This window comes from Hyperolius riggenbachi, chromosome 1, assembly GCF_040937935.1.
Source record: "Hyperolius riggenbachi isolate aHypRig1 chromosome 1, aHypRig1.pri, whole genome shotgun sequence".
Classification (NCBI taxonomy): Eukaryota; Metazoa; Chordata; class Amphibia; order Anura; family Hyperoliidae; genus Hyperolius; species Hyperolius riggenbachi.
In genome coordinates this window covers 129,295,603-129,310,323 of record NC_090646.1, presented here as the reverse complement: position 1 = coordinate 129,310,323, position 14,721 = coordinate 129,295,603, and the positions used below count along the sequence as shown (strand labels likewise).

The window sequence follows — 14,721 nt, the reverse complement described above, 5'->3', positions numbered from 1 at the left end:
ATCGTAATGTAGGCAGCAGGCACCAGAAAATAGAAATGTGGGCAGTAGTTACCCAAAAAAAAAAAAAAACTATTTCACCAGTGAAAAAAATCCAATTCACTCACCTGACAAAAGAAACCAATTCTCCTCTCCTGGCATCTGGCTCGCAGCTCCCCGACGATCCTTCTGAAGCACATCTCCCACGCTGACAGGCAGAGTGCAGGGCTACGGCAAGATGGCGCCCGAAGCCCTGTACTGGAGACATAAATAGTCTCCAGTGCAGGGCTTCGGCAGCTATCTTGCCGTAGCCCTGCACTCTGCCTCCCGGGAGGCTGCGGGCAATGAACTGGCCCGGCGTCTATTAGACGCCGCGGCCAGTTCTACACCTGGCTGGGGGTCCCACAATCGGGGGGCAGCGCTTCCCCTGCACACGGCTGGCGGGCCCCAGAGCGGCCCTGACAGCTGTGTATTGTAGTTATAAAGCTCCAACATATTATGTAGCGCTACACAATAGATAAATGGGGTTGACATACAAGGTTGGACTAGTTAGGTTGTTGAAATAACTTTTCTCTTACAGAATTAGCTAGCTTTAGGAGTCTTCTCTTTCCTTGTTAGAAAGGGAGGTGGTGGCAGTATACACAATCTCTTGTGACGAGATTGTTGATTACATCAGTAGTTCATACAATCAAGATTAATTGTGGTATTGATAGACAGCGTTCCGCGATCTTAAACAGTTCACTCTGCTCTGTAATTGTCCCGCAGAAAGCTATCAGGCTGCCTCCTTCACATCCCCTTGACTGGCAGATGTTAGGTAGAGTCTTCATTCAGTATAACCTCACAAGAGAGATAGACTCGCATAGCATAATTCCGTTTCAGTAAAAACATTTTTTATTATAAAAGTGCACTCACATGTGGTTGATAGGTACAAAGGCATAGATTGTTACAGGCTCTCCCCCGTTGCCTCCCAGGCAGGCTCGCAGGTTCGCTGCGTTCTCGCCATCTTGCTCCTACACCGCCGCAGACACTTCCTGGATGTCCATTAGGCCTCCTCCTCACACGTTTCGTCATTACGTGTGACTCATCAGGGGCGTGGTTAGCCTACAGACGTCAGGAATTTCAAGCCCTCACCTTTCATTGCATCCTCCCCTCTTTCCGCCCAGTACTAGCTCGTCAGAAGTTGCGCCATACATCAGAGCACAGGCCCTCCCCACATTGTCCATGTGCGTTCCAGCTTGTACCCGGAAGCCGGTACATAAAACCCGCTTGGGGCTCTGACGTATGTCACAACTTCTGACGAGCTAGTACTGGGCGGCAAGTCGGGTAAACCAATGATTGTTTCGATGTCTGGCAGGTCCCCTTTATCAAGGCATAAGCAGACAAAACGTATAACACCCTAACCGTGCAAAACTCCACCATATATAATGTTCAAAATCATTGGGAACATCCCCCATGTCTGTTACCTGCACTGCCTCACACAGGGCAGAATATCACTCAGTGCACAAGTTTAAATGTATTGGTTGAAAGACCAGTATGGCTTACCTGCATCTTAAACGTAAAGGCATTTGTTTAAATTTGGAGAGGTGTGGCCTCTGCCATCCTGCTGCTTAACCGTTAACCATTTCAAAGGTGGTGCCCTTAACCAGTACTCTATCCAGCCACTCTACTACACTGATCAGCCAATTTAAACCACTAATGAAACAAAACTGAACAAAAAGGACTTACCAGTGGAGGTCTGTAGCTGAGGCAAGTGCCTCTGTAATAATTTACAGGGGATGCTTTATATCGGTGGAAGGTGGTCTAATTAGCCAATGGGAGGAAGGAGAGCATAGTGAGGTCATAAAGGTGTATTGGTGGCACCTGGTGGAATTATTAGGTAATGCAGAGCCTGTTATTTCGAACGATCGAATGACTTAATCTAGTGACATGATTATACAGTGTCATACAATGTAAGCTTTAAGATTGGAGATAATCCACGAACAATGTATTGCAATTAAAAAGGGTCGTAATCAGGGGATCTTTAGGATGCTTGGTCATATAATTAATATTGAAGATAATGAGATAGGGCGGGATATGTGAAGAGTTTGGGGTTGAGGGGCAGGGGGTGGGGTAATGAGAACCGGTTTATATTTGGTTATGACTATGATTGTTGGTTTGAGAAAGTACTATATTAAACTGATAGACACACCTTTATAGTAAACTTGAGGTGATCTGCAAATGATACTATACAATATACAGGAAGCATTTGGGCCAGCAGCCAGACTTCCTTGGCTAATTTTATAAATCTGTCTATATAAGGAATAATTGTTAGCATGCAAAGTGAATCCTTATACACTCTGATTTTGTACTGTAAGTTGTATCCACTTTCTGCTATTTCAATAAAAAAAGATATTACAAGAATTAATTTGGTTCACCCAAAAAAAATAAAAATAAAAAGGGTCGTTATCAAAATAAAATATAAACATCAGGGAATAAATGAGAAAAACAGTATATGGATAGGTCATTGTAGTCATAATACATATCCAAAAGTGACACGACAAATACAAATGTGGAGAGGGGGAATAAAATTTATAAATGATGTTGTAAAAATTACAATAAAATATAATAAACAGTAAACTCGTAACAGAACTAAATGACAAGTATATAATTGAGCAAGGTAAAATAGATAAAATAAAAATAATACAAGAATAAAAGAGAGGACTAGATCAAATACTTATTTTTATTTTTCGAAAGCATCTGATAGGATGGAATAGATTTTTTTCAAGGTGATACAGAGTGAATTTGGATTACTGTTATGGGTGGTGTGAAAGCGACGTGACACACTGTGCAAGGGGTATTTCTTCAGGATGTTACGTCTGTGCTGGCCAATTCTGCTCTGTGCCAGCTGTATAGTGCGTCCAACATATTGTAGATTGCATGGACACGATATTAGGTAGATAATGAATCTTGAAGTGCACAAAATATGTTTTTTGATTGCATAATTAAAATGAGTGACAGAGGATGAAAAGAGGTAGTATGGTTTACAAAATGTGCAGGACGAACACCTTGATTTGTGGCAACGGTGTGAGCCTGTGTGGGGTTGAGGGTTGTATGGCAATCTGGTGGAGGGGTGTGGAGTGTAGTGGTAATTTTAGCTTTTCTATTGGCGTCGTTTGTGGAGTATTTGTTTGTATTATAATAATATCTGTGTCAGGGTAGTGGCTTGAGTATTGTAATCCTGTATGTCCATGCAATTTCTGATAATTCTTTAATTCTAACTGTGTGGTGTGTTCTTTGTCCAGGAATGGTGATGAAAACTATCAAAGTGTATGAAATTGTTGGCGTCAATGGGTTTAAAATAGGCTTTGGTTTTATTGAGATTATTGTCAATGAAGAGAGTTAGGTCCAGGAATTCAATAGAGGTGGGATTATGGTGAAATGTGAATTGTAAAACCCAGTTTGGTTGGTATTTAGAAAATTGATAAATGAGGGGATGAGAACATGGTCTCCTTTCCAAATGAATATTAAATCATCAATATATCTTTATAGAAAATGATGTGTTTATTAAAAGGGTTTTCTTGTTGCATCTTGTGTAATTCCAGATATCCCATGGCTAGCTTCACATAAGAAGCCAAGACACAGTGGGTAAGGGACTGAGGTCTCCTCTAGCTTACCTGGGGGTCCCTGCAGCAAACTCTGGGTCGCCTTGGCAAGAGAGGGTCTGCGGGAGGGCCAATCAGAAGACGCAGCATGGCAGGAGGCTCTCGGCTCGGCGGTAGACACTGGTGTCGGGTTGCGTCATGTCACCGCCGCTGGCTGAGCTGAAGAGGAGCAGCCTCCAAGTGTCCCAGCACTCGCACTCTTCTTGTACAAATGGAAGAGAAGCAGGAACAGCTGAAGGTGAGGGTGATAGCTTTGCTGGGATGGGGCATGTAGTGGAGGGGAAAGAGTAAGGCCCCTACCATGCTGTGAAAAATTAATTGCCTGCTGCCATACGGCTTAAGTATATGTTTGCAGCATTGTTTGGGCATATTATTATTATTATGTTTTTATCTATATATGTAATAAATATGTTTGTGAGCATTACATATGGCCCTTTTTTCTGTTACAGGCTAACTCAGGCTATACAATGCCTAGGCCTAGGTGCTACGCCACTGGTTATAAGCCTATACTACCTGTCCTGGCCAAAATTGCTAGGAAGCAGCTGCAAATTGATCCCTGGATTGAGAGGAGTAAGATGGAAGGAGAAACCTGGTAATTATTATTATTGATTTATATAGCGCCAGCATCTTCTGTGGCGCAGAGCATCATGTTGATATGTAGGTCAGAGCTCATATTTAGAGATGGTGCTGTGATGTGGGTAAAATAGCCTGTTCTCTTTTCCTTATTGACTATTGAAAACAGATCTGGACCATGAACAATTTTATTTCCCACCACTGAGTCAGCATATTAGTTGTCTTGTTTATACTTCAGTTCATTATGTTCTCATTCTTTCTTATTTTTTACTACTACTGAATGGAAAGTACAATCCTTATATGGTGTGTTCACAGTTGAGTACAGTGATGCTTTATTAAGTTCGTGCAAGTATATGTGATGTATATTATTCTGCTTGTAAAAACAAAACAGAGGACAGGACACCAAGAGCCCTATAGTGCAATATTGTCTGGTAAGTTTAATATATAATGTAATGTCAAAGGTTCTTATACTCACAAAGGTGGGTTACCATCACATAACCACTTGACAGGCAGGTGGGGAGTATTAGTACCTGACCCCACTCAGGTATAAAAGTCGCTCTCTGTAGATAGGAAAATGGGGAAAGAACCCCTCCACCAGGGGTGGACTTAATCGTGCTGTAATATGTACGAACAGAGGCGCCAATCAGAGTAAAACAATGTTCTAAAAATGATAAAAAGAGGGAAGTCGAGGTGGACTTACCTCCCTCTGGTAGTGGACATATACTCAAATGCAGAGTAAAAAATATACAATTTATTCACAGCTCCATAAAATCGCAACGCGTTTCACGGTCAACAGTCCCGCTTCATCAGGCAGTACAGGAGCATATAAAACTGGTTCAGGTCCATAAAGCGTGTGAGCGCCTTTGGGAGAAATATCTCTGTAAATGACAATTGTTCATTTACAGAGAGATTTCTCCCACCCAGCATGGGTATGTGTAAAAATACACCCCAAAACACATTATACTACTTCTCCTGAGTACGGCGATACCACGTGTGGCACTTTTTTGCACCCTAACTGCGCTAAGGGGCCCAAAGTCCAATGAGTACCTTTAGGATTTCACAGGTCGTTTTGAGACATTTGGTTTCAAGACTACGCCTCACGGTTTAGGGCCCCTAAAATGCCAGGGCAGTTTAGGAACCCCACAAGTGACCCCATTTTAGAAAGACAACACCACAAGGTATTCTGTTAGGAGTATGGTGAGTTCATAGAAGATTTTTTTTTTGTCACAAGTTAGTGGAAATTGACACTTTGTGAAAAAAAAAACAATAAAAATCAATTTCCGCTAACTTGTGACAAAAAATAAAATCTTCTATGAACTCACCATACCCCTAATGGAATACCTTGGGGTGTCTTCTTTCTAAAATGTGGTCACTTGTGGGGTTCCTATGCTGCCCTGGAATTTTAGGGGCCCTAAACCGTGAGGAGTAGTCTTGAAACCAAATGTCACAAAATGACCTGTGAAATCCTAAAGGTACTCATTGGATTTTGGGCCCCTTAGCGCAGTTAGGGTGCAAAAAAGTGCCACATGTGGTACCGCCGTACTCAGGAGAAGTAGTATAATGTGTTTTGGGGTGTATTTTTACATATACCCATGCTGGGTGGAAGAAATATCTCTGTAAATGGACAATGTTTTGATTTTTTTACACACAATTGTCTATTTACAGAGATATTTATCCCACCCAGCATGGGTATGTGTAAAAATACACCACAAAACACATTATACTACTTCTCCTGAGTATGGCAATACCACATGTGTGGCACTTTGTGCGGCGATCGTGGGGTTAACAACCCGACGGCGCTTCCGAACGGGCGGCGGGTTGTCGTTGTCATGGGCGGAGCCAGTTGCAGGGGGAAGCGCGCGTCACCAGTGACGCGATCGCTCCCCCGGCATGCCGAAAGGATGCAACGCCCATGGGAGTATTGCGGTCCTTTGGGCGTCCACTTTGCCGCCGCCCCTCGGCTGTGGGCGGTCGGCAAGTGGTTAAGCAATAAAAAAACATTCAGGCTACAGTACCGTTTACCAGGAGAGAATTACAAGCAGGGGGGGGGGGGGGGGTGTCTACAACTGTTTCACACCAAAGTGATGTGGCGCTTCATCAGGACCTGGTCCCACTGTTTGTACCTCTCTCCTGGTAAACGGTACTGAAGCCTGAATGTTTTTTTATTGTTTAAGAAGATAATAAATCGAATTTGCATTGGATGTGCGTGCCCAGCTTTTTGCCTTTTTTTCATGAATGTATGGACTGTAATCAGGGCTGCAGCACTCCAGCAGTTTTTTAGTCATGGTCCTGTGAACTGACACCTCTCATACTAAACCCACATAATAAATATATATTCGTGTTCCTTGTGGCAGTTACTTAGCAACTTTAATAACTGTATCAGACTAGTGAAGTGGCCGATGGTGCCCAGACACACTAATACATTCCAACATACAGCCTCCTCTTCCATATGCAGCAACCGCTTTTCGGTGTTAAGCATAACGCTTTTCGGTGGTCAGCATAACATGTTTGTTTCATTGCATTTCCACCTTTATCTTGTTCTAATCGGTTTTATCTGTTTTTTGCGCAGTATTGTTTTCATACTTCATGAAGGCCGAAAACCATACTGTCCATTGCCTGTGCACGAGGTGTCCACGCTTGGCTGTGTTGTATTGTGCAGAAGTGGATATCATAGGTTTGTACTGTAATCACGGACCTATGACAGCAACTGTGTATGCGCTTGTGTGTGTTATGGTTAAGGGGTATAATTGGGTTGGAAAAACACCTGGACTCTGGGACTTTTCTGCTGAGACCAACAGACGTGTTGGATTGTGTCGCCAGGTATTTTCCCCTACAGAGGATTGACGGAGTCCCCTCTTCCTTAGGTGATGTTGCTACAACACTTGGTAAAAAATGTTGATGCATGCTTACTCATAATTACTAACACTTAAACTATGATTCTGCAAATACTTTCTTCAAGGATCCGTCTAGGCAAAAACAAAAATCCACTTACCTGGGGCTTCATCCAGCGCCTGGCAGCCGCCCTGAGCCCTCGCCGCAGCTCCGGTTGCTCCCGGTCTTCTCCTCGCCAGGTCAGCTTCCAGGTCGGCTTCTTCTGCGCTCCACCGCTGATGTCATCAGAAATGTACTGCGCAGGCGCAGTGCAGTCCTGATGACGTCAGTGGTAGATTGGTGGAGCACATAAGAAGCCGACCCGGAAGCTGACATTGCGAGGTCGGCTTCTGCAGCGGAGAAGACCGGGTGCCACTGGAGCTATGGCGAGGGCACAGGACGACTGCCAGGGGCTGGAGAAAGCACCAGGTAAGTAGATTTTTGTTTTTGCCTAGACGTATCCTTTAAAGATGCATTTAAATTTATAACAGAATTATAGAACAATAAATACTATTATTGTTTGAATTATTCAGTTTTGCCTATATTTTTTCTTAACCTACTATAAGTAGTGTGCACTTTGTTTTGGGGCAAAACACCCCTTCAGCAGCAGTTGTCCTAGATCTGAGCTACTGGAGCCTTTCTAGAAATGTTATCCTGTGTGCCTCTGATACAATATAAATATTTTTTTTAATAGATAAATACTTCCCTTGATATAAATCTTTACATTAGAAAAATCTTGGCAGAATGGTTATATGGGCAGGCATATATGGCAGATAATGAAATGTAATTCTGATAAATACAGGGTGGTGCAAGAAAAACCGGCCCATCTGCCTGCCAGTAGTGTGAGTATACAGAGAGATGCCAGCCCGCCCATCCCTGTTATCATTATGTTATTTGTGCTGTGGTTGTCCTCCCTGGGTTTATTGAAGACTGCGTTGCTTTGCATTTGTTGCTGTATGGTTAACGCGTTCATAGGGCAGTAAACGCAGGCAAACCTTTGATAAACCTGGGGAGCACATACACAGCACAGATTGGGTAATGGGCATTGGGACAGAGCATCTCTCTGCATACTTGTCCTCCTGGCAAGCATCACAATGGTTTTTCATGCACCACCCTGTATAGGGTTGGATGTGGCAATGGCAACATGCCATATAAACCAAATGGCATATGGCTGGGGACAACAGACTTGGAGAATACTGATAGATGATAAATTGAGCAACCATATTTAATGCCATGCAGCAGCAGCTAAATCAGATAACGTTTGGAATGCATAAAACAGGAAATAAATTCCTATTACAATAGATGCTAGTATATTACTCCCTCTGTATAAGCATATGCATTATAATGCCACCAGTGAGTTGGGCACAAAGTGAGCCGTACGACAGCTCACACTGCTTCCACTCAAATTTCCATTGGCATTAAATAGTATTCTCCCTCCGAGTCGTAGCAACTTGGAGGGAGAAGTAATTTGGGGTCCGGTGATCACTGGAACCCCAAATTACTCTTGCGCGGTGTGCGCACTACAGCATTAATGCTATAGCAGTGGCGAAGCTGCGCTAATGCTATAGTGCGCACCTCTGAGCGACAAAATAACCTGCTTCGTCTGTATAAATTACTTGTGAGGCCACATCTAGAGTATGGATACAGTTTGGGCACCATACTATAGGAAAGACATTGAAGTTTTAGAATGGGTATAAAGGCGGGCAACTAAAATAATTAGAGGGATGGAAAGTCTGACTTGCCAATAGGGCAGGTTGGAATTGCTGAATTCCAAATCTAACGAAATTCCGAATTTCATGTATATGTTACGGCCAGAACCTGAAGTCTGGCCACTTCGAGTTCTGGCCGGCCAAAATGCAAAGTGGCTTTGTTACAGCGGCCAGTGTCAGAATTGAATGAATTCCAGGCTCTGGCTCCGCCCCTGCCTCCCTCCTCTCACCAGTATACTCACCAAAATAGAGATGGCCAATGAGATGCAAATAATTCTGAGTTGATACAGGATTATGCAATTTTGAATGCAAAAGTATGCTAGCATGGACCAGATGAAACCTGCCAAGGTGGAGCTCTGTTGGTCTTTTTTTAAAGCTACATAAATTTGCATAATCCTGCACCAACTCAGCATTATTTGCCTCTTTGGGCTCTATTCACTATAGGCAGTTCGGTAAAATCTTTTTGGTCGGTAAAATACCTCATGCGGTATTTTACACTTTTTTTTTCCAAATTACTATAGTTTTCCCTCATGAGGCAGAAGCAGGGCCGGCCTTTGACCTGAGCAACCGGAGCGATCGCTCAGGGCGCCGGCTTCCAGGGGGGCGCTCCTGCCACCTGGCTGCGTGTGGCTGCTGCGGGCCCCGACTGGGTCGGTCTCGCTCCGCCCCCTGGTGCCACTGCTGGGGGTGATAGGGGGCAAACATGCGGCCGCCGTGATGGAAGGGGGAGCCGCAGCAGTGGGGAGGGCAGCCCGACCTCTACTTCCCTTCCTCTCCAGGCCACCCTCTGTGCTCCCCCCTCCGATGCAGACTGCAGCAATGCAGAGAGAACAACTCACCTCCCTGGTTCCGATCGCCGGCGCCGCTCACTTCCCGCCTCTTCTACATAGTCGCTGACACACACTAAAGTTCCTGTTAAGCGCACTAAACTTCCTGTTGAGCAGGAAGTTTAGTGTGTATCAGCGACTATGTAGAAAAGGCGACCAGTGGGAAGTGAGCGGCGCCGGCGATTGGAACCAGGGAGGTGAGTTGTTCTCTCTGCATTGCTGCAGTCTGCATCGGAGGGAGGAGCACAGAGGGTGGCCCGGAAAGGAAGGGAGGGAGAGGTCGGGCTGCCCTCCCTGCGGCTCGGCTCCCCCCTCCACTATGAGGGGAGGTACCTACCTATCTAATCTATACTGGGGGCAGCTACCTATCTAGCCAATACTGGGGGCACCTACCTAATCTAACCTATACTGGGGGGCAGTTACCTATCTAACCTATACTGGGGGTCAGCTACCTATCTAATCTATACTGGGGGCACCTACCTATCTAGCCAATACTGGGGGGCACCTACCTATCTAACCTATACTGGAGGGCAGCTACCTATCTAATCTATACTAGGGGCAGCTACCTATCTAATCTATACTGGGGGCAGCTACCTATCTAATCTATACTGGGGCACCTCTCTATCTAACCTATACTGGGGGCAGCTACCTATCTAATCTATACTGGGGGCACCTACCTATCTAACCTATACTGGGGGCACCTACCCATCTAACCTATACTGGGGGCAGATACCTATCTAACCTATACTGGGGGGCAGCTACCTATCTAATCTATACTGGGGGCAGCTACCTATCTAACCTATACTGGGGCAGCTACCTATCTAACCTATATTGCAGATACCTACCTATCTAACCTATACACTGGGGGCAGCTACCTATCTAACCTGTACTGGGGGCACCTACCTATCTAACCTATACTGGGGGCAGATACCTATCTAACCTATACTGGGGGGCAGCTACCTATCTAATCTATACTGGGGGCAGCTACCTATCTAATCTATACTGGGGGCAGCTACCTATCTAACCTATACTGGTACAGCTACCTATCTAACCTACAGTGGTGTGAAAAACTATTTGCCCCCTTCCTGATTTCTTATTTTTTTTACATGTTTGTCACACTTAAATGTGTCTGCTCAGCAAAAACTGTTAACTATTAGTCAAAGATAACATAATTGAACACACAATGCAGTTTTAAATGATGGTTTTTATTATTTAGTGAGAAAAAAACCTCAAAACCTACATGGCCCTGTGTGAAAAAGAAATTGCCCCCTGAACCTAATAACTGGTTAGGCCACCCTTAGCAGCAATAACTGCAATCAAGCATTTGCGATAACTTGCAACGAGTCTTTTACAGCGCTCTGGAGGAATTTTGGCCCACTCATCTTTGCAGAATTGTTGTAATTCAGCTTTATTTGAGGGTTTTCTAGCATGAATCGCCTTAAGGTCATGCCACAACATCTCAATAGGATTCAAGTCAGGACTTTGACTAGGCCTCTCCAAAGTCTTCATTTTGTTTTTCTTCAGCCATTCAGAGGTGAGTTTGCTGGTGTATTTTGGGTCATTGTCCTGCTGCAGCACCCAAGATCGCTTCAGCTTGAGTTGACGAACAGATGGCCGGACATTCTCCTTCAGGATTTTTTGGCAGACAGTAGAATTCATGGTTCCATCTATCACAGCATGCCTTCCAGGTCCTGAAACAGCAAAACAACCCTAGACCATCACACTACCTCCACCATATTTTACTGTTGGTATGATGTTCTTCTGCTGAAATGCTGTGTTACTTCTACGCCAGATGTAACGGGACACGCACCTTCCAAAAAGTTCAACTTTTCTCTCGTCGGTCCACAAGGTATTTTTCCAAAAGTCTTGGCAATCATTGAGATGTTTTTTTAGCAAAATTGAGACGAGCCTTAATGTTCTTTTTGCTTAAAAGTGGTTTGCGCCTTGGATATCTTCCATGCAGGCCATTTTTGCCCAGTCTCTTTCTTATGCTGGAGTCGTGAACACTGACCTTAATTGAGGCAAGTGAGGCCTGCAGTTCTTTAGATGTTGTCCTGGGGTCTTTTGTGGCCTCTCGGATGAGTTTTCTCTGCACTCTTGGGGTAATTTTGGTCGGCCGGCCACTCCTGGGAAGGTTCATCACTGTTCCAGGTGTTTGCCATTTGTGGATAATGGCTCTCACTGTAGTTTGCTGGAGTCCCAAAGCTTTAGAAATGGCTTTATAACCTTTACCAGACTGATAGATTTCAATTACAGTACTTTTGTTCTCATTTGTTCCTGAATTTCTTTGGATCTTGGCATGATGTCTAGCTTTTGAGGTGCTTTTGGTCTACTTCTCTGTGTCAGATAGCTCCTATTTAAGTGATTTCTTGATTGAAACAGGTGTGGCAGTAATCAGGCCTGGTGGTGACTACAGAAATTGAACTCAGGTGTAATAAACCACCTTTAAGTTATTTTTTAACAAGGGGGGCAATCACTTTTTCACAAAGGGCCATGTAGATTTGGAGGTTTTTTTCTCACTAAATAATAAAACCATCATTTAAAACTGCATTTTGTGTTCAATTAGGTTATCTTTGACTAATAGTTAACGATTTTTGATGAGCAGAAACCTTTAAGTGTGACAAACATGCAAAAGAATAAGAAATCAGGAAGGGGCAAATAGTTTTTCACACCACTGTATATTGCAGATACCTACCTATCTAACCTATACACTGGGGGCAGCTACCTACCTATCTAACCTATACACTGGGGGCAGCTACCTATCTAACCTGTACTGGGGGCAGCTACCTATCTAACATGTACTGGGGGCACCTACCTATCTAACCTATAGCTGGGACAAATGCCTATCTAACCTATACTGGGGCAAGTATACTGGCTACCTATACTGGGGGCACCTACCTGGCTAGCCTATACTGGGGGGGGATCTATAGCTGGCTACCTTTACTGGGTCACCTATGCCTGGCTACCTATACTGAGGTGACTTATAGCTATATGTCAGGAATCAGGATGGACGGAGGCGCGCTGAGCCTCACGCTGCTATTTAGGCAGCAGATCCCCCCGCTTACACGCGAAGAGGATGAATGTGGGGGGGTCACCAAAATCTGGTTACCTAAGGCCGGCCCTGGGCAGAAGTTTGTTAATTTATCGAACAAACATGCCTCAATTCACTAAGCCCTGCTCAGTAGTAAGTGTCACTTACCAGCTATCTAGCAGGGCAGTAGGCAGGCACGGAGCTGTGTGTATGTGACTCGGAAGTTTTATGTCCAATGGGCTCTATTCACAATCAGCAGTTCGGTAAAAGCATTTTGTATGGTAAAATACCTCCTGTGGTATTTTACACTTTTTTTCCAAATTCACAAAAGTTTTCCCCCACGAGGCAGAAGTCCGGTAATTTACCGAACAAACATGCCTCAATTCACTAAACCCTGGCCGGTAAGTGTCACTTGCCAGCCTTAAAGGGAACCAGAGGTGAGATGGCTATAAAGTCTGCCATATAATTGTAAAATGTAAAATATGTGTAAACACAGACAGACAAGTAGTACGTTTTTTCCAGAGTAAAATGAGCCACGTACATTCAAAAAGGGAGTTGGGAAAAAAGGGTGCATGTTGTAAATGGCAATAACGTTTATAAAAATATTGTGTTGTATTTTGTTTACAATAATGTATTACAAATTAAAAAACATTTAAGAATGTGTATGAAATCCCAAATTGTGATAATCTTCCCTGTTTTAAATATGAAACTTATAATTACATTTGTTAAAAAACGATAATGTATGTATAGTCGTTAGAATTGTATAATATTGTGTATCACCTTCATTTATTGTTTTTTCAATAATAATAATAATAATAATAATAATTGTTTTTTCATGTAATAACATTTGAAAATATTGTTTATAACGATGGAAAAAAAATATAAGTATGTTTGTAATAACTGTAGTAAAACATTAGTAAATATTATTAAGATTTTACTACAACTAAACCTAACCCTACTCTCACACAGAACCCTCCCTGTACCTATCCCTAACCCTTAGACCCCCCTGGTGATGCCTAATCCTAAGACCCCCCTGGTGGTGCCTAACCCTAAGACCCCCCTGGTGGTGCCTAACCCTAAGACCCCCTTGCTGGTGCCTAACCCTAATTCTCCCCTGGTGGTGCCTAGCCAGCGGCATTGCTAGCGGCTTTTTATCCGGGGCAAAACCTGTTGCCATGGTGCCCCTGATATAATGTCGTCAGGTGCCCCGCCTCCCTCCGCAGTGTGCCGGCTCCCCGTTCCAGCCAATATCAGACCTCTCAGATCGCGGCGACTGGGGAAGGCAGAGCAGGACGCACTTCAAATGTGGAAGTGACATCACTTCCTCTATGTGCGTTCTGCTCTGCTTTCCCCAGTTGCTGCGATCTGAGGTCTGTAGCGCTACAACCAGCCCTCCCGGCTCCCGCCCAGCAAAGCGCCCAGTCCAGCATAAAGCCCCCCAGTGCAGCATAACAAAGCCCCCCAGTACATCATAACAAAGCCCCCCCGTGCATCATAACAAAGCCCCCCCAGCGCGGCATAACAAAGCCCCCCAGCACGGCATAACAAAGCCCTCCAGCGCAGCATAACAAAGCCCCCAGGCCTTAGCAAAGCCTCCAGCAAAGCAAAGCACACCAGCTGAGGATAACAAAGCCCCCCAGCGCCAGCGCAGCATAAAGCACTGCAGCGCAGCATAACAAAGCCCACCAGTGCAGCATAAAGCACCCCAGCGCAGCATAACAAATCTCCCAGCCCAGCATATCAAAGCCCCTCCAGCGCAGCATAACAAAGCCCCCAGGCCTTAGCAAAGCCTCCAGCAAAGCAAAACCCCCAGCCCAGCAAAGCCCCCAGGCCTCAGCAAAGCCCCAGGGCCCCACCCACAAAGCCTCTGGGCCCCAACAAAGCCCCCAGGCCTCAGCAAAGCTCCAGGGCCCCACCCACAAAGCCTCTGGGCCCCAACAAAGCCCCCAGGCCTCAGCAAAGCCCCAGGGCCCCACCCACAAAGCCTCTGGGCCCCAACAAAGCCTTACGCCCAGCAAAGAAAAGCGCCAGGGCCTCAACAAAGCCCCCAGCAAATCAAAGCCCCCAGGCAACTGGGAAAGGCAGAGCAGGAC

At 44.8% G+C, this 14,721-nt stretch overlaps 1 protein-coding gene across 1 annotated transcript in view; it reads left to right on the top strand.

The window, feature by feature from the left end:
* The first annotated feature begins 4,110 nt into the window (after positions 1 to 4,110).
* CORIN (corin, serine peptidase) overlaps positions 4,111 to 14,721 on the top strand; it is a 279,818-nt gene continuing 269,207 nt past the window's right edge. The window contains exon 1 of the mRNA XM_068278537.1: positions 4,111 to 4,209. The gene's annotated coding sequence lies outside the window, so the exon portion shown is untranslated. The remainder of the gene's footprint in view (positions 4,210 to 14,721) is intronic.